Source organism: Narcine bancroftii, chromosome 3, assembly GCF_036971445.1.
Source record: "Narcine bancroftii isolate sNarBan1 chromosome 3, sNarBan1.hap1, whole genome shotgun sequence".
Classification (NCBI taxonomy): domain Eukaryota; kingdom Metazoa; phylum Chordata; class Chondrichthyes; order Torpediniformes; family Narcinidae; genus Narcine; species Narcine bancroftii.
The window spans coordinates 84148888-84175408 of NC_091471.1; the positions used below are offsets into that span (position 1 = coordinate 84148888).

Below are 26521 nucleotides of genomic sequence, written 5' to 3' on the forward strand. Positions count from 1 at the left end.
CAAGTTCTTTTCTTCAGTATTCACTAGGGAGAAGGATATTGAATTGTGCAGAATAAGGGAAGCAAAAGTAGTAATTATGGAAAATGTGGGGATCAGGAATGAGGGGATTTGGAGCTTTTAAAGCATATAAAGGTGGACAAGTCTCCAGGTCCCAATGGTATATTCCCCAGACCTTAAGGGAAGTTGGGGAAGAAATAGAGGCTCAGATAGTGATTTTTCAAAAGTCTTTAGAGAGGAGCATAGTTCTGGAGGATTAGCGTATTGCACTTGTGGTTCCTTTATTTGAAAAGGGTTCAAGGAGTGAGTCTAGCAATTATAGGCCTGCAAGTTTAACATTGGTGGTCAGTAATCTAATGGAAGGTATTCTTAGAGATTATAGATACACAAGTATCTAGAGAGACAGGGTCTGTTCAGGAATACTCAACATGCTTTATGTATGAAAGGTCATGTTTGACAAATCTTGAATTTTTTTTGAGGAGGTGACTTGGAAGGTTGATGAGGCTAGAGCAGATGTTGTCTATATGGATTTCAGTAAGACCTTCAATAAGGTTCTGCACGCCACCTGAGAGATGCCCGACAGCAGGGCTCTCAGCTGGAAGAAGAGGAAAGCAACAGGAAAGGGAGTGATAAAGAAAAACAGCAACAGGAAGCCCAACAGATAACTAGCCCAGAAGAAGAGGATCAACAACAAGAAGCTATGCAAAAAAAACACCCAACAAACTGAGGCAAGCAGCTCAACAAGTCAGAAGAGACATATACAAGGAAGAGAAGTAGAAGATACAAACAGTTGCAGACACAGAAGAAGAAGATCAAGCACTGCAGAGGAATAGAAGGTAAAATAGATGGACAGTATATAGATTTTAAAAAATTAAGAACATTAAATTAAAAAAAGAAAACATTAAAAGAATGGTTGACATTAGAATTTAGTGAAATTAAAAGTACAGAAGAAAGTGAGTAGAATAGAGCTGGTCATGACAAATAGGGAAAATATTAGAAAAGGTGGAAGAATGTGAAATGGCTGTAAAAATAGAAGTGAATAACTGAAGAAAATTGGAAGATAGTGACAAAAAAAAGTTAGAGTCACACGAGTTGTTCGCTCAGAAAATTGATATAATGGAAAACTATAGTAGGCGAAACAACAAAGATAATGGGCCTAAAGGAAGATGAAGAAGGCATAAATATGAAAGAATTTATAAAAGAATGGATCCCAAAAGTCCTGGGAATGCCAGAAATGCAGGAAGGAATGGAAATAGAAAGGGCACACAGAACAGTAGCCCCAAAACCACAGTCACAACAAAAACCAAGATCCATTTTAGTAGAATTTATGAGATACACGACATGAAAAAATATATTGGAGAGGGCAAGAAATAAAATTAGAGAAGACAAAAAAAAACCATTGGAATACAAGGTCAAAATTTTTTTACCCAGACACAAGTTTTGAACTCCTAAAGAAGAGGAAGGAGTTTAACACAGCAAAATCGATCCTATGGAAAAAAAGCTATAAATTTATGTTAAGATATCCAACTGTGCTTAAAATAGTTATCCCGGGGGAGCAAAACAGACTGTTCTCGGATCTGGAGAAAGCACGAGAATTTGCAAAATTCCTGCAGGACAGAAGGAGAGATGAAGAGATGTAACAAGAATGAAGAACAACAACAAACTACATATAAAGATGTAAAAATAATGTACAAGTAAGAATGAAAGAAGGGAAAGAAAAGGGAAGTAAGGGAGAGGGAAAAAAGGGGGAAAAGAAGAGGGTGACCTTTGTTAAATGTGAAGGTAAAGTCTTTTCTGAAGGAGGTTGGGTGGAAGAGAGTAACAGTCACTGCGAAATCAATTGATGCTTGCAATTCGCAATCCAAATGGAGAGAGGAGTTGTAGTTGCCCGGCAAGGGATAAGGGGCAACTCAGAGGGGGGGGGGGAGAACACTTGGGATTAAGGGAATTTTAGATGTGGGAGTTGAAGTATTTTATGTTTTAGAAGTGTTGTCATACATTGAGTTCAAAAAGAGAAAACTGAGAGATGAAAATGGGGTAAAGGGAAAATGTGGTGGTGAGGAAGTTGAAATGAGGTATAAACAGAGAATGAGATGGCCATGTTGAACTATATGACTATAAATATTAATGGAATACACAACCAAATTAAATGAAAGTGGCTATTAAATTTCCTGAAAAAAGAAAAAATAGATATAGCATTTGTGCAGGAAATGCATCTAACTGGAGTGAAACATAATAAATTAAGGAGAGACTGGGTAGGGCATGTAATGGCAGCATCATATTGTTCAAAAGCCAGAGGTGTAGCTATATTAATCAATAAAAATGTACCAATCAAAATAGAGGAGGAAATAATAGGTCCAGCAGGGAGGTATGCAATGATAAGGTGTCAGATATATTCAAAATTCTGGAATTTGATCAATATGTATGCACCTAATGAAGAGGATCAAAAGTTTATGCAAGGTTTTTTTTGAAGATTGTAGATACGCAATGGGGAATATATTGATAGGAGGTGATTTTAACTTTAATTTGGACCCAAAGTTGGATAAAACTGGACAAAGTCTAGCAAAAAGAATAGTGCCCAAATTTATGGTTAAATCAATGCAGGAAATGAAACTTTTGGATATATGGAGGAGGCAGCACCCAAGGGAGAAGGAATACTCATATTATTTAAGTAGACATAACACATACTCAAGGATCGACATGTTCCTGTTGTCAGCCCATATCCAAGGGAGAGTTAGGAAAATGGAATATAAATCTAGATTGCTACCTGATCATTCACCCCTGTTATTAGCAATAGAACTGGAGGACAACCCACCAAATACATATAAATGGAGATTAAACTGCATGCTACTTAAAAGACAGCAATTTAGAGAATTTATTGAATGCCAAATTAAAATGTACTTTGAAATAAATACGGAATTAGTGAACGACAAATTGATATTATGGGATGCAATGAAAGCCTTCATTAGAGGGCAGATAACAAGTTATGTAACTAAGATGAAAAAGGACTACAATCGGGAAATAGAACAGTTGGAAAGGGAAATAGTAAGTACAGAAAGAGAACTAGCAACAAGGGAAGATACAACAAAAAGAGAATTGGTGGACAAAAAATAAAATATGAAACATTACAAATGTAGAGAAGAACATAAATGAAAATAAAGCAGAAGTATTACGAACTGGGAGAGAAAAAAAACGCACAAAATACTAGCCTGGCAACTTAAAACAGAACAAGCTAAAAGAATTGTATTGGCATCAAGGAAAAAGGACAAACAAATTACATATAACCTAACAGAGATCAATGAAAACTTTAAGGAATTCTATGAACAATTATACTGAACTGAGAATGAAGGGAAAAAAGACAAAATAGATGAGTTTTTAGTTAAAATTGAACTACTGAAATTGCAAGAAGAAGAGCAAAACAAATTAATAAAACCATCTGAAATAGAGGAAATACAGGATATATTAAAAAAGTTTCCGAACAATAAAACGCCTGGAGAAGATGGACTCCCAATAGAATTCTATAAAACATTTAAACAGTTATTAATTCCTCCTCTCCTGGAAGTAATGAACTAGATAGAAGAAACACAAAACTTGCCAGGTTCAGGTAAAACAGCAATAATTACAGTAATACCAAACACAGGGAAGGATCCACTAACACCAGCATAATATTGACCAGTATCTCTACTTAATTCAGATGATAAGATAATAGCAAAACTATTAGCAAACAGATTGGCTGACTGTGTACCAAAAATAGTAAAACTAGATCAAACTGGATTTATTAAGAAAAGAGGAACAACGCACAATGTTTGTAAGTTCATTAATTAAATCCATGCAGTACAAGGAAATAAGACCAATTGGTTATCTAGACCAATATGTTGAGGAACCAACTCGGGAGCAGGCCATTTTAGACTGGGTATTATGCAATGAAAAGGGGCTAATCAGCAATTTTGTTGTACGAGGCCCTTTGGGTAGCAGCGATCACAATATGATCGAATTCTCACTCGACATGGAGAGTGAAGAAATTAAAACCGAGACTAAGGTCCTGAATTTAAATAAAGGGAATTATGATGGCATGAGACAGGAGTTGAGTAAGATTGATTGAGTGGTGTTTATGGGGGGGTTGACGGTGGATAGACAATGGAAAGCATTCACAGATCTAATGGAGAAATTGCAAAAATCGTTTATACCGGTTTGGCATAAAAATAAACCAAAAAAGGTGACTCAACCGTGGATAACAAGGGAAATTAGAGACAGCATTAGGTCCAAAGAGAGAGCATATCAATTGCCCAAAAATGTACCAAATCTGAAGATTGGGAACAGTTCAAGATGCAATAAAGGAAGACAAAGGGATTAATTAAGAGGGCAAAAATAAATTACTAAAGTAAGCTTGCGGCAAACATAAAAACCAACTGCGAAAGCTTTTCTAGATATGTCAAGAACAAAAGATTGGTGAAATTCAGAGTAGGTCCCTTGCAGTCAGAATCAGGGGAATATATAATGGGGAATAAGGAAATGGCAGACCAATTAAATTCTTACTTTAGTTCTGTTTTCACAAGAGAGGATACAAATAACCTCCCAAGGATGTTGGGAAACAGAGACTAATGCAAAGGAGGAGCTGAAAGAAATCAGTATCTCCAAGGACAAGGTCTTGGGGAAATTGAAAGGATTGAAGGCCGATAAATCCCAAGGGCCTGATAATCTACATCCTAGGGTACTTAGAGAAGTGGACATTCAGATAACAGATGCTCTAAGAATTATTTTCCAGAACTCGAAAGACTCAGGATCAATACCCATGGATTGGAGGGTAGCTAATGTTACCCCACTATTTAAAAAGGGGGGTAGAGAAAAAGTGGGGAATTATAGGCCGGTGAGCCTTACATCAGTAGTGGGCTAAATGATGGAATCCATTATTAGGGATGTAATAGCAGAGCATACGACTAGCAGAGAAGGGATCGGACAGAATCAACATGGATTTACAAAAGGTAAATCGTGCTTGACAAATTTATTGGAATTCTTTGAGATGGTGACAGGTAAAATAGATGGGGGAGAGCCAGTAGATGTGGTGTTCCTGGATTTCCAAAAGGCCTTTGATAAGGTCCCACATAAATGACTGGCATGCAAAATCAAGGCTCATGGGATTGGGGGCAAGGTATTGATGTGGATTGAGAACTGGCTGGCAGATAGAAGACAGAGAGTTGGGATAAACGGCTCATTTTCTGAGTGACAGGCGGTGACCAGTGGGGTTCCACAGGGATCTGTACTGGGACCCCAGCTGTTCACAATTTACATTAATGATCTAGATGAGGGGATTGGATGTAATATCTCTAAATTTGCAGACGACACTAAGCTAGGAGGGGTTGTGCACACTGAAGAGGGGGTCAGGAAGCTCCAGTGTGATTTGGATAAATTGGGGGACTGGACAGATACATGGCAAATGCACTACAATGTGGATAAATGTGAGGTTATCCACTTTGGTAATACAAACCGGAGGGCAGATTACTATTTGAATGGCAATAGATTGGGAGATGAAGAAGAGCAGAGAGACCTAGGGGTTCTTGTGCACCAGTCACTGAAGGTGAGCATGCAGGTACAGCAGGTGATTAAAAAGGCAAATGGTATGTTGGCCTTCATATCAAGAGGGTTTGAGTATAGGAATAAGGATACCTCACTGCAGCTGTACAGAGCCTTGGTGAGACCACACCTGGAGAATTGTGTGCAGTTTTGGTCGCCTTATCTAAGGAAGGATGTTCTTGCAATGGAGGGAGTGCAAAGACGATTCACCAGGCTGATACCTGGAATGGCAGGAATAACTTATGAGGAAAGATTGCGCAATTTGGGATTGTACTCGCTGGAGTTTAGAAGATTGAGAGGGGATCTCATAGAGACAAAATTCTGGCAGGACCGGACGGAATGGATGCAGAAGAGATGTTTCCAATGGTGGGGGAGTCCAGAACCCAGGACCATGGTTCGAGGATAATAGGCAAACCATTTAGGACCGAGATGAGGAGGAATTTTTTACCCAGAGGGTGGTGAATCTGTGGAATTCATTGCCACTGAGAGCAGTAGAGGTAGGTTTATTGAATATATTTAAGAGGGAATTAGATATATTTCTTCAGTATAAGGCAATTAGGGGTTATGGAGAGAATGCGGGGACAGAGTACTGAACTATAAGATCAGCCATGATCTCATTGGATGGCAGAGCAGGCTCGAAGGTCCGAATGACCTACTCCTGCTCCTGTCTTCTATGTTTCTAAGATACCAACACTGGCTGTTGCCTTAGACAGAGAAAAAGCCTTTGATAGGGTAGAATGGAATTATTTATTCAAAGTATTACAGAGATTCAACCTACCATAAAAATATATTCATTGGATTAATGCATTATATAAGGGACCATTGGCAATTAAGTCACAGTTAAAATATCACAACTAATTCTGTTCACCACACCTCAGGAAAGATGTGAAGATCCTTGAAGGTGCATCAGAGATTTGAAATCTGCAGATGGTGGGAATCTGAAATAGAAAAAATCATGGATATACACAAAAGTTGCCTTAGACAGAGAAAAAGCCTTTGATAGGGTAGAATGGAATTATTTATTCAAAGTATTACAGAGGTTCAACCTACCAGAAAAATATATTCATTGGATTATGCATTATATAAGGGACCATTGGCAAAGGTGATAGTAAATGGATATGTATCGAACCTATTTAAATTAAGTAGATCAACTAGGCAGGGATATCCACTATCTCCCTCATTGTTCGCTTTAGCAATAGAACCATTGGCTGAACAGATAAGAACAGAAAATAAAATAAAATGGATAAAAATAAAGGAGGAGTATAACATCAGTTTATTTGCAGATGACATCATAGTATACTTAACAGAACCAGAAATATCAATAAAAGAACTACACAAGAAATTGAAGGAATATGGAGAAATATCGGGGTACAAGATCAACGCAAATAAAAGTGAAGCAATGCCAATGAATAATGCGGATTACTCAAAGTTTTAAAAAAATCACCATTTAAATGACAAACACAAGCAATCCGATACCTAGGTATTAGATTAGATAATAATTTAGGTCACCTATACAAATTAAATTATCAGCCATTAATGAAGAAATTACAGGATGACTTAGAACATTGGAAAGAATTGCCACTAACATTGATAGAGAGGGTAAATTGCATTAAAATGAACGTCTTCCCATGGATCCAATACCCATTTCAATCATTAACAATTCCCTTAACAGAGAAATTTTTCAATGAACTAAAGGGAATAATAAGGAAATTCTTATAGAAAGGGGGGAAACCGAGAATAGCGCTAGATAAATTAACAGAGTGGTACAAACAAGGGGGTTTACAGTTACCAAACTTTAAAAATTATTATAGAGCAGCACAATTAAGTTATCTATCAGATTTTTATCAAACAAGGGAAAAACCAGATTGGAGCAAGATAGAGCTAGATAAAATAGGGGAGAAGGTACCAGAACATGTACTTTATAAGTGGGATGAAACTGGTGCAATATAAAAGTTCACCAGTACTGCACCATTTACTCAATATATGGAAGATTTATGTAGAAAGGAAAAAACAAATTACCAACTACCAAAATTATTATTGATGCAAAATCAACTAATCCCTGTTACAATAGATCACCTTTCCTTTAGAGAATGGGAGAGAAAAGGAATTAAAAGAATAGAAAATTGTTTTTTGGGAAATAATTTATTAACATTTGAAGAAATGAAGTTCAAATATGGAATAACTCAATGTTTGCATACCACCAACTGAAAACCTACTACTTAAAGGATAAATTGAGATTACCAGAAGGAAGCAGCTTTGAATATGTGATTAAAGAAACAATGATAATAAAAAGATTTATAACAAAACATGTACATCAAGCTGCAAGAGAATGAAAATGATGAAATAAGCTCCAAACCCAAACAAATGTGGAAAAAAGATTTAACATAAATATAAAAAATGAAATATGGGAAAAGTTATGCTCTGGATCTACAAAAAATATAATAAACACGAGGTTACACATGATACAATATAATTGGTTACACAGGCTATATATCACGCCCCAAAAGTTAAATAAATGGGATCCAACATTATCAGATAGATGTTTTCGCTGCAAGAAGGAAATTGGAATAACAGTACATGCAATTTGGGCATGTGAGAAAGTGAAAAAGTTTTGGGAAGATTATATCAGGTATTAAATAAAATCACAAAAAACATACCAAAAAATCCAGAAATCTTTCTTCTAAGTAATAAGTAGTAAAGAATTAGGTCTCAAACTGGATGAAGCGCAAAAACGATTTATTATGATCGCCTTAGATGTAGCAAAAAAAATGTACACTGTCAACTTGGAAATCAGAGGAGAGCCTGAGAATACAGCAATGGTACATAGAAATGAATAAATGTATTCCATTGGAAAAAAATAACAATTTAAAAAATAAAGTCACATTATTTGAGCAAATTTGGGAGCCGTACATGGAACATAACAGAGAGGGCTTGCTTCGGACCTCCACCCCTAAAATGATAAGACAAAATTACTTGATCCAGTATGTAAAAGTAGATGACACATTTTTCTTGTTTATTTTCATTGTGTGATGACATTGTTTAAGGGTTTTATTGTATATGTTGAACGTTTAATGGGTTTGGGGTTGGTGGGAAGGAGGGAGGGAAGGTAGGGGGAAAAAAGGGGAGAAAATAACACTGTATATTTAAGAGGGAAATGTTTGTATGTATTTTGATTGATATGGTTCATAGTGTGAAAAATAAAAAAATAAATAAAGGTTCCGCATGGAAGGTTGGTAAAGAAGTTTCAAGCACTAGGTGTTAATTTTAAGATAGTCAAATGGGTTCAACAGTGGCTAGAAGGTAAATGCCAGAGAGTCATGGTGGATACCTGTTTGTCAGGATGGAGGCCAGTAACAAGTGGTGTGCCTCAGGAATAGGTATTGGGTCCCTTGTTATTTGTATTTACATTAATGATTTGGATGACAGTGGTAAACTGGATTATTAAATATGTGAATGATACAAAGATAGGTGGAGTAGTGAATAGTGAAGAAGGTTTTCAGAAATTCCAGAAGGATTTGGACTGCCTAGAAGAGTGGGCCGAAAGATGGCAGATGGAGTTTAATACTGAAAAGTTTGAAACGCTTCATTTAAAAAAAAAATCAAAACAGGACATGTGCAGTAAATGGGAGGATCTAGGAAGAACTGTTTATTGTTCTTTAAAGGTGGAATCTCATATAGATAGAGTGGTGAAGAAAGCTTTTGGTATGTTGGCCTTTATAAATCAAAACATAGAATATAGGAGCTAGGAAGTGATGTTGAGACTATTCAAGGCATTGGTGAGAACAAATTTAGAATAATGTGCACAGTTCTGGTCACCAAATTATAGGGATGATATCAATAAGGTAGAGAGGGTGCAGAGAAGATTTATTAAAATGTTGTCTGGATTTCAAAATCTACATTACAAAGAAAGATTTAGTAGATTGGGTCTTTATTCATTGGAGTGTAGAAGGTTGAGGGGAATTTGATAGAGGTAATTAAAATGAGAGGGATAGATAGAGTAGATGGAAATAGACTCTTCCCTTTGAGGGTTGGTGAGATTCAAACAAGAGGTCGCAAGTTAAGAGTTAGGGGGCAAAAATTTAGAAGTAACAAGGGGAATTTTTTCCACTCAGAGTGGTGGCTGAGTAGAATGACATTTCAGAAGAAATGGTTGCAGAAAAGACCATTGTCATTTAAGGAAAAGTTAGATAGGTATATGGACAAGAGGGGATTAGAGGGTCATGGGCAAAATGCAAGGAGGTGGGACTAGAGAAGATCGCTTAGATCAGTGCAGACTAGAGGGGCTGAGATGGCCTGTTTCTGTACAGTAATTTTTATATGGTTACATGCTCATGAGCTTAGCCTTGTTTGTGACTTGAGGTCTGTTCTCCAATGGAGTGTCTCTGTTGATCCTTTTGGATATCTTCACCTGGATCTCATTTGACAGATCAATTGCAACTCCCAGCAGATATCCAGGCCTCGAATTGCTGGACCATCTGTGTCTACCATTTAGAATGTGCAGAGGATGTTCTTTCTTTATAGTAGCCATTGATCTTAGCTCTCCCTAGTTGCTTGATCATGGCTCCACCATAGCCCATTAATATGACATTTGCTGTTTTAATTGCACTGTCTTTTGGATTCCCTTTTATTATGTTCCCTGGGAACATCTGGTGGCAGAGTCTGAGTGGAAGGCCGTTGCTTTGTGATCCAGTATCCAGCTTCACCTTTAGGTTAAATATCATTAGGCTTGTTCTGGATTGTCCTCTGTATTTGCATCCTTGTGTGCAACTCACTTCCTTCTTGCATCTCATCCAACATCTTGTGAACATGCATGGATTCTCGGTCCAGTATCTGGGTGTCAGAGTCCTCATTGTTGTTTCGTTTTGTGGTGGATCTTCTCATCTTTCTTCTTTACTAGTATTACTGTTTTCTTCATACCAGACTTGCACATCTTCGCCCATTGGTTTGTTTTACCACAGGCTGTACATTCAGAACTATATGCGGGCATTTGTTTCGGTCATTGAAGGTGTGTTGTCTGTCGCACTTCCAGGATGTCTTGGGGGTTTGCACTTTTCTGATTGTGTTCTTTATAGCATCAAACCTTCCTTCTCTTTGCTGTGGGTGGATCTACATAGATAGGGATTTCATTTGCAACCTCATGGCTTTGAAGGTTCTGGCTGTTTCTATAGCATCGGCCATCTTCAAGCTGTCCTTCCCTATAAGAGACTTCTGCACTTTGGGATAGGCACAACTCCATATTAGTTGATCAACTAATCTTTCCTCTATATCCTTAAATCTGCATTTTGCAGCAACAATTTTTAGTCAAATGAGGAAGTTATCAAAAGTTTCATCAGTCTCTTGTATCAAGCCTTGAATTTCATAGCATTTAATTCTATGATTAGACCTGGATTCAAGGTGAGAAGCAAACTTCACAAGTATCATTTTTCTCCACCTCTGTAAGTTCCTGGCAATTAAACAAGTCAAGGCCTCACTCCCCTGTCCAGAAAAGTATATAACTGACCTCCTCTGCTGCTGCATTTTTAAAACAGAGTTTAAATGCTAAAATTCCACTTCTGCTGAAATCTCTTAATGTCTTCAGCCTTCTAGTCCATCACTGGGTGAACTGCTGTGGCTCCAGCTTTTTTTTTTCCATTTTAGTGACTGTAATGGAGGATTTAAACCATGTTTTTTTTTTAAACTTTTGCAGCCTTTTGCAAGGCCGAGAACCTGCTTTTTTTTTTAAAAAGAATCAGCAAACACAAGCTAAATTCCACCGAGGGGCCAGAGATGCAGTTATCTGACAAAAGGACATCTGTGTACCAAGAACATTTAATCTTCCTGCTTGTTTTGGTCACAGACTGCCAGAGGCCTAGCCTTGATGCAAAATAAACCATTGTATTCAAAGTGATAAGCTGAAAATTACATTATTTGATAGAAGCCTAGGCATGCTAGCTTGCTCGCTTATCTTTCTTACTGTGCTGGGAATAGGTGCTTGGGTAAGCAGTTTTTGGGTTATATAAGCCATGGTCCTGCTGCTGAAGTTTGAGACTCTCTGAGAGGAGGCAACATCTCTCAGCAAGAAGAAGAACTTCTAGAGTCCAGCCAACGTCCAGGTCGGGGGAGGTGGAGAAGCTCCTACCGGCGCCCTGACAACCTACTACAAGTGTGAAGTCGTTGCCTCGCTTCGGCAGTTGGGACCAGTCTAGGCGTTGATAAGTATAGTTGGGAAGGGCTAGCATATTGTAGTTTGAAATCAGCTTTTGAATTTGCAATAAACATTTGTATAAACTGAACTGCTCTCAGTGTGTGTCTGTTTTCTTTCAGTAGCTCAAACTTTGACCAATCTAAAATGAACAAAGTGAGAGGTACAAGTTTACCCAGGACAGTGACTTAATCAATTGTATGGCTTTATTCTTGTTCTCTTATACTGCTGCCATCATGATGTGCCTGTGTTACTTGGGAGGTTTCTTAAATAACTTAGAGATGAAAGATTCAAATAACTAAAGAGACTTTACTTACTGATGCCTTCCACCATCTCAGAAAACTGTTCACACACTCACATGTACATATGCCCTATAGTGGTGCACTACAGTTACTATAGTGAGAAGGGTGTATTCTTACGTAGTCACAAAATAGTTTACATTATTCTGATTATAATAACAATGACCAGATGACATGCCTGGTATTGAGTGGTCTTCCTACCAGCACAATTGCCTGTTGGTCAGATGGAGGACAATTTCCAGAGATAGGTATGTGGCTAAATCCTACATTCTAACTCATGATGTGTTTCAGATAATCGCTCAGAACTATCATAATCATTGTATATTGCAGGATGAACAATTTGATATGCCCAATATATATTCAAATGTTCAATGCCAATTGAAAAAGACCCACACAGCTGGATTATTGCATTCAAGAAACAATTAACAGAAACAATTATGTATTAGAAAAATAATAATTTTTTAAAAACTTTATTTATTCGTTCAAAAAAACAAATAATATGACACATGCAGCAGTTAAACATAGACATGAACTTTTTTTATACATAGAAAAAAAGAAAAAAACAAAAAGAAAAGACCCCCCCTTCTTCAGCCAACTCTCCTAAGGAGAGCCATAAAAAAGAAAAAATATTGAAAAAAAGTTAAATATACATGTTAAAATCGAATCAATATAAATTGAAATGTAAATATTCTGAGTATAACAGCCACTTATAAATAAAAATTTATCATGCAAAACATACATAATTGTTTCCATTATTAAACAATATTTCATCTCATTATGCCATCTTAATATCAATCATATTTGTATCTTTCCACATACTAGCAATACATTTTTTCACTATGGATAAAGCTAAATATACAAAAGCAAGCTGGAACTTATCTAATCCCAAGCCTTTCAAAGGTTGCAATCTACCCAATAAAAATACTGTTGGATCTAAAACTATTTTAATCTTATACAGGTATTCTAAAAACGATTGAATTTTCTTCCAAAAAGATTGTGTATGTAAACATAACCAAACAGCATGAAAAAAAGATCCAACCGTATCACCACATTGAAAACACAAATCTGATTCATTAAAACCATACTTTTTTAATTTTTAAGGTGTCAAATATAATTGATGTAAAAAATTGTAATTAATCATTACATAACGTGCATTTATCAATCTAATTACACTATTATAACAGATATCTAACCAATCATCTTCAGAAAAAATAAAACCAATATCCACTTCCCATTTAATTTTAGATCTATCCCAACCCTTTTTATCCATACCATCCTGTAATATTTGATACATAGATGAAATATAACCCTTCTCTGGTACCTTCATAAGAGAAGTCTCAAATTTAGTTATTTTAGGTAAAATCATATCTCTATCAAACATGCATTTTACCAAAGATCGAATTTGATAATAAAGAAATAGAGTTCTTATCAATTCCAAAATCTTCCCTCATCTGATTAAAAGATAAAAACTTACCCTCTTTAAAACAATCTCCAATGCAATAAACTTTGATTATGTATTGAAAAAAAAATAAGTTGATTATTATACAATGGAGTCAAAGCCACTAATTTACCCCTAGAACCTATCATTTTATTTTTCTTTATCCATAACTTCATTAAATGTTTTAGTATAGGCACATTATATTGTTGTAACAAATTTATATTCCACCTAAACAAAAATTGATGTATTTCAAATTCAGAAATACTTGCTTTTTTATTTATTTTTAAAATATGGAATGCTTCACGAATTTTACATGTCATCCTTGCGCAGGGGCCATGCTATTCTTCTCTATCGTTCCAATTTTAGTATATGTGCTGCCGAAGCGAGCACAGAAAAACAATAATGATCAAAAAAATCATGGTAACATCAATAATAGTAAACCTATGAAACCTTAATTCTTCCAGTTTCATCTTCTGGTGATGCATTTCAGAATTTAGTTGATAACAAAGTTGAGAGTTACTAATTTTGCATAAATTGTTTAAAAACAAGGGAGGGTCCAACATTTGCTGGAGCTCTCAGCATTGTATAATTGCAAAGGATTGGACAATGTTTACATAAATTTGATTGGTTTTGGCAGCATATTTTAAGTTCCTACTTACCACTACAAATCCCAGGAATTGGATGGATTTTAACCACAGTATTCCAGGGCTTTCATCAGTTTCCATAACAAAAATACAGGCAAAGTGTTACTGAATTTCAGAGCCACATGCTCATCTTTTGCTTCCAAACCCCAGACCGTTTCATGATAATGCCATAGGCATTCTTCCCCAAATTATCTCCTTTCTGAACCAGGTTGAGTGAAATTTCTCATTAAAGTACATCTAGTTTCAACCTCAACTTATTTTAATTCTTATTTGTTTTAATTTAGAAATCCAGCATTACAATAGACTCTTCTGGTCCATGAGCTCGTGCCACCCAAAACCCCTCAATTAAATTACAACTCCAACCTGTGTGTTAATCTTTCCCACCTCTGATAGATTTTGTTTCCAGTTTAATTTTCTAACCTATCTTCCAGGGAGGGGTTTTCAGTTTTTGTCTGGTCTCCATTTGTTAGACAGTGAAAAGGGATGACCACTGGCTGGATGATGCAGGTGGCAGTGTCAGGTATTTTAATATGCATGAATGTGTCCTGCAATCTCCAGAGAATAAGTAGTTGTTCTCAGTCCCTACATTCCTGTCGTGTGAGATGATGAAACATTTGTAGTCAACCTGAAGAACTACATAATTAATGAAGGGCAGATCAGTATCACCAGCATCTCCTTAATGCTGATGGCAAGCTTGCTCTCCAAGCACACTGGCTACAAGTTTCATCATACAAGGAATTTAGTTATTGATGCTTACATAGTTCAGCACAGCAGTAACATGAAGTGTCACTTCAGATATTGATTTGCATGTTATTCAATGTGGAGCTTTGAAGTATATCACATGATTGCTTACTCTACAGCACACATGTCAAACTCTGGCCCGTGGGCCAAATTTGGCCCGCGATATAATTATATTTGGCCCGCAAGATCATATCAAAAATGTATTAGAGATGGCCCGCTGGCCGCCGCGCCAGTTTCGCGCATGCACAGTAACCGTTGTGTCCCAGGTTGAGAGAGAGAGAGAGAAAATTCCTGGTCCTTGAAAAGTAGTGGTGGGTGGTTTTATAAACACGCTGTCGTGTCCCCCCGCCCACCCCCCCACCGCAGCGCGGCCTGGCCGGTGTCAGGGGAAGCCAAGGCCGCTTCCCAGCGCCCGGAACCCCAGTGGCACAGCGTTTCTTGGAGCTGCAGATGGAGTCGGGATGCCGGAGGGAAGATTGGGGCTCCCTGCCAGGCGATGGGGGAGCCGGCTGCCGTGCGCCTTCCCACCGGACCAGCAGCGGGTGCCCGGAGTACACGTGGAGAGCGAGGCTGGTCGGCAGGTAGGGTGGAACCCCCCACCAATCTCAGAGTGGCATGGGCTGGATCTGGATTAGCCGCACTCACCTGCTCCTCCACCGCTGACCGGGATCCCAGCGCGGTCCTGAGCGCGGAGACTGCCCTGGAAAGGTCCTGGGACATCGGCACGGAAAGAAAAGGGGGTCCGGGAGAAACTCAGCAGATCAAGGGAGGTCCGGGAGAAACTCAGCAGGTCAAAGGGGGGTCCGGGAGAAACTCAGCAGGTCAAAGGGGGGTCCGGGAGAAACTCAGCCGGTCAAAGGGGGGTCCGGGAGAAACTCAGCCGGTCAAAGGGGGGTCCGGGAGAAACTCAGCCGGTCAAAGGGGGTCCGGGAGAACTCAGCCGGTCAAAGGGGGGTCCGGCAGAAACTCAGCCGGTCAAAAGGGGGGTCCGGGAGAAACTCAGCCGGTCAAAGGGGGGTCCGGCAGAAACACAGCCGGTCAAAGGGGGGTCCGGCAGAAACACAGCCGGTCAAAGGGGGGTCCGGCAGAAACACAGCCGGTCAAAGGGGGGTCCGGCAGAAACACAGCCGGTCAAAGGGGGGTCCGGCAGAAACACAGCCGGTCAAAGGGGGGTCCGGCAGAAAAACAGCCGGTCAAAGGGGGGTCCGGCAGAAACACAGCCGGTCAAAGGGGGGTCCGGCAGAAACACAGCCGGTCAAAAGGGGGGTCCGGCAGAAACACAGCCGGTCAAAGGGGGGTCCGGCAGAAACACAGCCGGTCAAAGGGGGGTCCGGCAGAAACACAGCCGGTCAAAAGGGGGGTCCGGCAGAAACACAGCCGGTCAAAGGGGGGTCCGGCAGAAACACAGCCGGTCAAAGGGGGGTCCGGCAGAAACACAGCCGGTCAAAGGGGGGTCCGGCAGAAACACAGCCGGTCAAAGGGGGGTCCGGCAGAAACACAGCCGGTCAAAGGGGGGTCCGGCAGAAACACAGCCGGTCAAAGGGGGGTCCGGCAGAAACACAGCCGGTCAAAGGGGGGTCCGGCAGAAACACAGCCGGTCAAAGGGGGGTCCGGCAGAAACACAGCCGGTCAAAGGGGGGTCCGGCAGAAACACAGCCGGTCAAAGGGGGGTCCGGCAGAAACACAGCCGGTCAAAGGGGGGTCCGGCAGAAACACAGCCGGTCAAAGGGGGGTCCGGCAGAAACACAGCCGGTCAAAGGGGGGTCCGGCAGAAACACAGCCGGTCAAAGGGGGGTCCGGCAGAAACACAGCCGGTCAAAGGGGGGTCCGGCAGAAAGCACAGCCGGTCAAAGGGGGGTCCGGCAGAAGCACAGCCGGTCAAAGGGGGGTCCGGCAGAAGCACAGCCGGTCAAAGGGGGGTCCGGCAGAAGCACAGCCGGTCAAAGGGGGGTCCGCAGAAGCACAGCCGGTCAAAGGGGGGTCGGCAGAAGCACAGCCGGTCAAAGGGGGGTCCGGCAGAAGCACAGCCGGTCAAAGGGGGGTCCGGCAGAAGCACAGCCGGTCAAAGGGGGGTCCGGCAGAAGCACAGCAGGTCAAAGGGGGGTCCGGCAGAAGCACAGCAGGTCAAAGGGGGGTCCGGCAGAAGCACAGCAGGTCAAAGGGGGGTCCGGCAGAAGCACAGCAGGTCAAAGGGGGGTCCGGCAGAAGCACAGCAGGTCAAAGGGGGGTCCGGCAGAAGCACAGCAGGTCAAAGGGGGGTCCGGCAGAAGCACAGCAGGTCAAAGGGGGGTCCGGCAGAAGCACAGCAGGTCAAAGGGGGGTCCGGCAGAAGCACAGCAGGTCAAAGGGGGGTCCGGCAGAAGCACAGCAGGTCAAAGGGGGGTCCGGCAGAAGCACAGCAGGTCAAAGGGGGGTCCGGCAGAAGCACAGCAGGTCAAAGGGGGGTCCGGCAGAAGCACAGCAGGTCAAAGGGGGGTCCGGCAGAAGCACAGCAGGTCAAAGGGGGGTCCGGCAGAAGCACAGCAGGTCAAAGGGGGTCCGGCAGAAGCACAGCAGGTCAAAGGGGGGTCCGGCAGAAGCACAGCAGGTCAAAGGGGGGTCCGGCAGAAGCACAGCAGGTCAAAGGGGGGTCCGGCAGAAGCACAGCAGGTCAAAGGGGGGTCCGGCAGAAGCACAGCAGGTCAAAGGGGGGTCCGGCAGAAACACAGCAGGTCAAAGGGGGGTCCGGCAGAAACACAGCAGGTCAAAGGGGGTCCGGCAGAACACAGCAGGTCAAAGGGGGGTCCGGCAGAAACACAGCAGGTCAAAGGGGGGTCCGGCAGAAACACAGCAGGTCAAAGGGGGGTCCGGCAGAAACACAGCAGGTCAAAGGGGGGTCCGGCAGAAACACAGCAGGTCAAAGGGGGGTCCGGCAGAAACACAGCAGGTCAAAGGGGGGTCCGGCAGAAACACAGCAGGTCAAAGGGGGGTCCGGCAGAAACACAGCAGGTCAAAGGGGGGTCCGGCAGAAACACAGCAGGTCAAAGGGGGGTCCGGCAGAAACACAGCAGGTCAAAGGGGGTCCGGCAGAAACACAGCAGGTCAAAGGGGGGTCCGGCAGAAACACAGCAGGTCAAAGGGGGGTCCGGCAGAAACACAGCAGGTCAAAGGGGGGTCCGGCAGAAACTCAGCAGGTCAAGGGGGGTCCGGCAGAAACACAGCAGGTCAAAGGGGGGTCCGGCAGAAACTCAGCAGGTCAAGGGGGGTCCGGCAGAAACACAGCAGGTCAAGGGGGGTCCGGCAGAAACTCAGCAGGTCAAGGGGGGTCCGGCAGAAACTCAGCAGGTCAAGGGGGGTCCGGCAGAAACTCAGCAGGTCAAGGGGGGTCCGGCAGAAACTCAGCCGGTCAAGGGGGGTCCGGCAGAAACTCAGCCGGTCAAGGGGGGTCCGGCAGAAACTCAGCCGGTCAAGGGGGGTCCGGCACAAACTCAGCCGGTCAAGGGGGGTCCGGCACAAACTCAGCCGGTCAAGGGGGGTCCGGCACAAACTCAGCCGGTCAAGGGGGGTCCGGCACAAACTCAGCCGGTCAAGGGGGGTCCGGCACAAACTCAGCCGGTCAAGGGGGGTCCGGCACAAACTCAGCCGGTCAAGGGGGGTCCGGCAGAAACTCAGCCGGTCAAGGGGGGTCCGGCACTCAGCCGGTCAAGGGGGGTCCGGCAGAAACTCAGCCGGTCAAGGGGGGTCCGGCACAAACTCAGCCGGTCAAGGGGGGTCCGGCACAAACTCAGCCGGTCAAGGGGGGTCCGGCAGAAACTCAGCCGGTCAAGGGGGGTCCGGCAGAAACTCAGCCGGTCAAGGGGGGTCCGGCAGAAACTCAGCCGGTCAAGGGGGGTCCGGCAGAAACTCAGCCGGTCAAGGGGGGTCCGGCAGAAACTCAGCCGGTCAAGGGGGGTCCGGCAGAAACTCAGCCGGTCAAGGGGGGTCCGGCAGAAACTCAGCCGGTCAAGGGGGGTCCGGCAGAAACTCAGCCGGTCAAGGGGGGTCCGGCAGAAACTCAGCCGGTCAAGGGGGGTCCGGCAGAAACTCAGCCGGTCAAGGGGGGTCCGGCAGAAACTCAGCCGGTCAAGGGGGGTCCGGCAGAAACTCAGCCGGTCAAGGGGGGTCCGGCAGAAACTCAGCCGGTCAAGGGGGGTCCGGCAGAAACTCAGCCGGTCAAGGGGGGTCCGGCAGAAACTCAGCCGGTCAAGGGGGGTCCGGCAGAAACTCAGCCGGTCAAGGGGGGTCCGGCAGAAACTCAGCCGGTCAAGGGGGGTCCGGCAGAAACTCAGCCGGTCAAGGGGGGTCCGGCAGAAACTCAGCCGGTCAAGGGGGGTCCGGCAGAAACTCAGCCGGTCAAGGGGGGTCCGGCAGAAACTCAGCCGGTCAAGGGGGGTCCGGCAGAAACTCAGCCGGTCAAGGGGGGTCCGGCAGAAACTCAGCCGGTCAAGGGGGGTCCGGCAGAAACTCAGCCGGTCAAGGGGGGTCCGGCAGAAACTCAGCCGGTCAAGGGGGGTCCGGCAGAAACTCAGCCGGTCAAGGGGGGTCCGGCAGAAACTCAGCCGGTCAAGGGGGGTCCGGCAGAAACTCAGCCGGTCAAGGGGGGTCCGGCAGAAACTCAGCCGGTCAAGGGGGGTCCGGCAGAAACTCAGCCGGTCAAGGGGGGTCCGGCAGAAACTCAGCCGGTCAAGGGGGGTCCGGCAGAAACTCAGCCGGTCAAGGGGGGTCCGGCAGAAACTCAGCCGGTCAAGGGGGGTCCGGCAGAAACTCAGCCGGTCAAGGGCCGGCAGAAACTCAGCCGGTCAAGGGGGGTCCGGCAGAAACTCAGCCGGTCAAGGGGGGTCCGGCAGAAACTCAGCCGGTCAAGGGGGGTCCGGCAGAAACTCAGCCGGTCAAGGGGGGTCCGGCAGAAACTCAGCCGGTCAAGGGGGGTCCGGCAGAAACTCAGCCGGTCAAGGGGGGTCCGGCAGAAACTCAGCCGGTCAAGGGGGGTCCGGCAGAAACTCAGCCGGTCAAGGGGGGTCCGGCAGAAACTCAGCCGGTCAAGGGGGGTCCGGCAGAAACTCAGCCGGTCAAGGGGGGTCCGGCAGAAACTCAGCCGGTCAAGGGGGGTCCGGCAGAAACTCAGCCGGTCAAGGGGGGTCCGGCAGAAACTCAGCCGGTCAAGGGGGGTCCGGCAGAAACTCAGCCGGTCAAGGGGGGTCCGGCAGAAACTCAGCCGGTCAAGGGGGGTCCGGCAGAAACTCAGCCGGTCAAGGGGGGTCCGGCAGAAACTCAGCCGGTCAAGGGGGGTCCGGCAGAAACTCAGCCGGTCAAGGGGGGTCCGGCAGAAACTCAGCCGGTCAAGGGGGGTCCGGCAGAAACTCAGCCGGTCAAGGGGGGTCCGGCAGAAACTCAGCCGGTCAAGGGGGGTCCGGCAGAAACTCAGCCGGTCAAGGGGGGTCCGGCAGAAACTCAGCCGGTCAAGGGGGGTCCGGCAGAAACTCAGCCGGTCAAGGGGGGTCCGGCAGAAACTCAGCCGGTCAAGGGGGGTCCGGCAGAAACTCAGCCGGTCAAGGGGGGTCCGGCAGAAACTCAGCCGGTCAAGGGGGGTCCGGCAGAAACTCAGCCGGTCAAGGGGGGTCCGGCAGAAACTCAGCCGGTCAAGGGGGGTCCGGCAGAAACTCAGCCGGTCAAGGGGGGTCCGGCAGAAACTCAGCCGGTCAAGGGGGGTCCGGCAGAAACTCAGCCGGTCAAGGGGGTCCGGCAGAAACTCAGCCGGTCAAGGGGGGTCCGGCAGAAACTCAGCCGGTCAAGGGGGGTCCGGCAGAAACTCAGCCGGTCAAGGGGGGTCCGGCAGAAACTCAGCCGGTCAAGGGGGGTCCGGCAGAAACTCAGCCGGTCAAGGGGGGTCCGGCAGAAACTCAGCCGGTCAAGGGGGGTCCGGCAGAAACTCAGCCGGTCAAGGGGGGTCCGGCAGAAACTCAGCCGGTCAAGGGGGGTCCGGCAGAAACTCAGCCGGTCAAGGGGGGTCCGGCAGAAACTCAGCCGGTCAAGGGGGGTCCGGCAGAAACTCAGCCGGTCAAGGGGGGTCCGGCAGAAACTCAGCCGGTCAAGGGGGGTCCGGCAGAAACTCAGCCGGTCAAGGGGGGTCCGGCAGAAACTCAGCCGGTCAAGGGGGGTCCGGCAGAAACTCAGCCGGTCAAGGGGGGTCCGGCAGAAACTCAGCCGGTCAAGGGGGGTCCGGCAGAAACTCAGCCGGTCAAGGGGGGTCCGGCAGAAACTCAGCCGGTCAAGGGGGGTCCGGCAGAAACTCAGCCGGTCAAGGGGGGTCCGGCAGAAACTCAGCCGGTCAAGGGGGGTCCGGCAGAAACTCAGCCGGTCAAGGGGGGTCCGGCAGAAACTCAGCCGGTCAAGGGGGGTCCGGCAGAAACTCAGCCGGTCAAGGGGGGTCCGGCAGAAACTCAGCCGGTCAAGGGGGGTCCGGCAGAAACTCAGCCGGTCAAGGGGGGTCCGGCAGAAACTCAGCCGGTCAAGGGGGGTCCGGCAGAAACTCAGCCGGTCAAGGGGGGTCCGGCAGAAACTCAGCCGGTCAAGGGGGGTCCGGCAGAAACTCAGCCGGTCAAGGGGGGTCCGGCAGAAACTCAGCCGGTCAAGGGGGGTCCGGCAGAAACTCAGCCGGTCAAGGGGGGTCCGGCAGAAACTCAGCCGGTCAAGGGGGGTCCGGCAGAAACTCAGCCGGTCAAGGGGGGTCCGGCAGAAACTCAGCCGGTCAAGGGGGGTCCGGCAGAAACTCAGCCGGTCAAGGGGGGTCCGGCAGAAACTCAGCCGGTCAAGGGGGGTCCGGCAGAAACTCAGCCGGTCAAGGGGGGTCCGGCAGAAACTCAGCCGGTCAAGGGGGGTCCGGCAGAAACTCAGCCGGTCAAGGGGGGTCCGGCAGAAACTCAGCCGGTCAAGGGGGGTCCGGCAGAAACTCAGCCGGTCAAGGGGGGTCCGGCAGAAACTCAGCCGGTCAAGGGGGGTCCGGCAGAAACTCAGCCGGTCAAGGGGGGTCCGGCAGAAACTCAGCCGGTCAAGGGGGGTCCGGCAGAAACTCAGCCGGTCAAGGGGGGTCCGGCAGAAACTCAGCCGGTCAAGGGGGGTCCGGCAGAAACTCAGCCGGTCAAGGGGGGTCCGGCAGAAACTCAGCCGGTCAAGGGGGGTCCGGCAGAAACTCAGCCGGTCAAGGGGGGTCCGGCAGAAACTCAGCCGGTCAAGGGGGGTCCGGCAGAAACTCAGCCGGTCAAGGGGGGTCCGGCAGAAACTCAGCCGGTCAAGGGGGGTCCGGCAGAAACTCAGCCGGTCAAGGGGGGTCCGGCAGAAACTCAGCCGGTCAAGGGGGGTCCGGCAGAAACTCAGCCGGTCAAGGGGGGTCCGGCAGAAACTCAGCCGGTCAAGGGGGGTCCGGCAGAAACTCAGCCGGTCAAGGGGGGTCCGGCAGAAACTCAGCCGGTCAAGGGGGGTCCGGCAGAAACTCAGCCGGTCAAGGGGGGTCCGGCAGAAACTCAGCCGGTCAAGGGGGGTCCGGCAGAAACTCAGCCGGTCAAGGGGGGTCCGGCAGAAACTCAGCCGGTCAAGGGGGGTCCGGCAGAAACTCAGCCGGTCAAGGGGGGTCCGGCAGAAACTCAGCCGGTCAAGGGGGGTCCGGCAGAAACTCAGCCGGTCAAGGGGGGTCCGGCAGAAACTCAGCCGGTCAAGGGGGGTCCGGCAGAAACTCAGCCGGTCAAGGGGGGTCCGGCAGAAACTCAGCCGGTCAAGGGGGGTCCGGCAGAAACTCAGCCGGTCAAGGGGGGTCCGGCAGAAACTCAGCCCGGTCAAGGGGGGGTCCGGCAGAAACTCAGCCGGTCAAGGGGGGTCCGGCAGAAACTCAGCCGGTCAAGGGGGGTCCGGCAGAAACTCAGCCGGTCAAGGGGGGTCCGGCAGAAACTCAGCCGGTCAAGGGGGGTCCGGCAGAAACTCAGCCGGTCAAGGGGGGTCCGGCAGAAACTCAGCCGGTCAAGGGGGGTCCGGCAGAAACTCAGCCGGTCAAGGGGGGTCCGGCAGAAACTCAGCCGGTCAAGGGGGGTCCGGCAGAAACTCAGCCGGTCAAGGGGGGTCCGGCAGAAACTCAGCCGGTCAAGGGGGGTCCGGCAGAAACTCAGCCGGTCAAGGGGGGTCCGGCAGAAACTCAGCCGGTCAAGGGGGGTCCGGCAGAAACTCAGCCGGTCAAGGGGGGTCCGGCAGAAACTCAGCCGGTCAAGGGGGGTCCGGCAGAAACTCAGCCGGTCAAGGGGGGTCCGGCAGAAACTCAGCCGGTCAAGGGGGGTCCGGCAGAAACTCAGCCGGTCAAGGGGGGTCCGGCAGAAACTCAGCCGGTCAAGGGGGGTCCGGCAGAAACTCAGCAGGTCAAGGGGGGTCCGGCAGAAACTCAGCCGGTCAAGGGGGGTCCGGCAGAAACTCAGCCGGTCAAGGGGGGTCCGGCAGAAACTCAGCCGGTCAAGGGGGGTCCGGCAGAAACTCAGCCGGTCAAGGGGGGTCCGGCAGAAACTCAGCCGGTCAAGGGGGGTCCGGCAGAAACTCAGCCGGTCAAGGGGGGTCCGGCAGAAACTCAGCCGGTCAAGGGGGGTCCGGCAGAAACTCAGCCGGTCAAGGGGGGTCCGGCAGAAACTCAGCCGGTCAAGGGGGGTCCGGCAGAAACTCAGCCGGTCAAGGGGGGTCCGGCAGAAACTCAGCGGTCAAGGGGGGTCCGGCAGAAACTCAGCCGGTCAAGGGGGGTCCGGCAGAAACTCAGCGGTCAAGGGGGGTCCGGCAGAAACTCAGCAGGTCAAGGGGGGTCCGGCAGAAACTCAGCGGTCAAGGGGGGTCCGGCAGAAACTCAGCCGGTCAAGGGGGGTCCGGCAGAAACTCAGCGGTCAAGGGGGGTCCGGCAGAAACTCAGCGGTCAAGGGGGGTCCGGCAGAAACTCAGCAGGTCAAGGGGGGTCCGGACAGAAACTCAGCAGGTCAAGGGGGGTCCGGCAAGAACTCAGCAGGTCAAGGGGGTCCGCAGAAACCTCAGCAGGTCAAGGGGGGTCCGGCAGAAACTCGAGCAAGGGCGTCGAAGGGGTTCGCGAATCCGGAAGGGCTAGGCCCAGAAGCACAGAAGGTCAAAGGGGGGTCCGGCAGAAACACAAGCAGGTCAATAGGGGTCCGGCAGAAAAGGGGGGTCCGGCAGAAACACAGCAGGTCAAAGGGGGGTCCGGCAGAAACACAGCAGGTCAAAGGGGGGTCCGGCAGAAACACAGCAGGTCAAAGGGGGTCCGGCAGAAACACAGCAGGTCAAAGGGGGGTCCGGCAGAAACACAGCAGGTCAAGGGGGGTCCGGCAGAAACACAGCAGGTCAAAGGGGGGTCCGGCAGAAACTCAGCAGGTCAAGGGGGGTCCGGCAGAAGAACTCAGCAGGTCAAAGGGGGGTCCGGCAGAAACTCAGCAGGTCAAGGGGGGTCCGGCAGAAACACAGCAGGTCAAGGGGGGTCCGGCAGAAACACAGCCGGTCAAGGGGGGTCCGGCAGAAACACAGCAGGTCAAAGGGGGGTCCGGCACAAACTCAGCCGGTCAAGGGGGTCCGGCACAAACACAGCAGGTCAAGGGGGGTCCGGCAGCAAACACAGCAGGTCAAGGGGGGTCCGGCAGAAACTCAGCCGGTCAAAGGGGGGTCCGGCACAAACTCAGCAGGTCAAGGGGGTCCGGCACAAACTCAGCAGGTCAAGGGGGGTCCGGCAGCAAACTCAGCAGGTCAAGGGGGGTCCGGCAGAAACTCAGCAGTCAAGGGGGGTCCGGCAGAAACTCAGCCGGTCAAGGGGGGTCCGGCAGAAACTCAGCCGGTCAAGGGGGGTCCGGCAGAAACTCAGCCGGTCAAGGGGGGTCCGCAAACTCAGCCGGTCAAGGGGGGTCCGGCACAAACTCAGCCGGTCAAGGGGGGTCCGGCACAAACTCAGCCGGTCAAGGGGGGTCCGGCACAAACTCAGCCGGTCAAGGGGGGTCCGGCACAAACTCAGCCGGTCAAGGGGGGTCCGGCAGAAACTCAGCCGGTCAAGGGGGGTCCGGCAGAAACTCAGCCGGTCAAGGGGGGTCCGGCAGAAACTCAGCCGGTCAAGGGGGGTCCGCAGAAACTCAGCCGGTCAAGGGGGGTCCGGCAGAAACTCAGCCGGTCAAGGGGGGTCCGGCAGAAACTCAGCCGGTCAAGGGGGGTCCGGCAGAAACTCAGCCGGTCAAGGGGGGGTCCGGCAGAAACTCAGCCGGTCAAGGGGGTCCGGCACAAACTCAGCCGGTCAAGGGGGGTCCGGCACAAACTCAGCCGGTCAAGGGGGTCCGGCAAAACTCAGCCGGTCAAGGGGGGTCCGGCAGAAACTCAGCCGGTCAAGGGGGGTCCGGCAGAAACTCAGCCGGTCAAGGGGGGTCCGGCAGAAACTCAGCCGGTCAAGGGGGGTCCGGCAGAAACTCAGCCGGTCAAGGGGGGTCCGGCAGAAACTCAGCCGGTCAAGGGGGGTCCGGCAGAAACTCAGCCGGTCAAGGGGGGTCCGGCAGAAACTCAGCCGGTCAAGGGGGGGTCCGGCAGAAACTCAGCCGGTCAAGGGGGGTCCGGCAGAAACTCAGCCGGTCAAGGGGGGTCCGGCAGAAACTCAGCCGGTCAAGGGGGGTCCGGCAGAAACTCAGCCGGTCAAGGGGGGTCCGGCAGAAACTCAGCCGGTCAAGGGGGGTCCGGCAGAAACTCAGCCGGTCAAGGGGGGTCGGCAGAAACTCAGCCGGTCAAGGGGGGTCCGGCAGAAACTCAGCCGGTCAAGGGGGGGTCCGGCAGAAACTCAGCCGGTCAAGGGGGGTCCGGCAGAAACTCAGCCGGTCAAGGGGGGTCCGGCAGAAACTCAGCCGGTCAAGGGGGGTCCGGCAGAAACTCAGCCGGTCAGGGGGGTCCGGCAGAAACTCAGCCGGTCAAGGGGGGTCCGGCAGAAACTCAGCCGGTCAAGGGGGGTCCGGCAGAAACTCAGCCGGTCAAGGGGGGTCGGCAGAAACTCAGCCGGTCAAGGGGGGTCCGGCAGAAACTCAGCCGGTCAAGGGGGGTCCGGCAGAAACTCAGCCGTGTCAAGGGGGGTCCGGCAGAAACTCAGCCGGTCAAGGGGGGGTCCGGCAGAAACTCAGCCGGTCAAGGGGGGTCCGGCAGAAACTCAGCCGGTCAAGGGGGGGTCCGGCAGAAACTCAGCCGGTCAAGGGGGGTCCGGCAGAAACTCAGCCGGTCAAGGGGGGGTCCGGCAGAAACTCAGCCGGTCAAGGGGGGTCCGGCAGAAACTCAGCCGGTCAAGGGGGGTCCGGCAGAAACTCAGCCGGTCAAGGGGGGTCGCAGAAACTCAGCCGGTCAAGGGGGGGTCCGGCAGAAACTCAGCGGTCAAAGGGGTCCGGCAGAAACTCAGCCGGTCAAGGGGGGTCCGGCAGAAACTCAGCCGGTCAAGGGGGGTCCGGCAGAAACTCAGCCGGTCAAGGGGGGTCCGGCAGAAACTCAGCCGGTCAAGGGGGGTCCGGCAGAAACTCAGCGGTCAAGGGGGGTCCGGCAGAAACTCAGCCGGTCAAGGGGGGTCCGGCAGAAACTCAGCCGGTCAAGGGGGGTC

The 26521-nt window shown here is 49.0% G+C and overlaps 1 non-coding gene across 1 annotated transcript; it reads right to left on the reverse strand.

The window, feature by feature from the left end:
• Window positions 1-13770: 13770 nt before the first annotated feature.
• On the reverse strand, window positions 13771-13876 carry LOC138759684 (U6 spliceosomal RNA). Its single transcript, XR_011355026.1, has one exon. It is a non-coding gene; the product is annotated as a U6 spliceosomal RNA (small nuclear RNA).
• Window positions 13877-26521: the final 12645 nt, after the last annotated feature.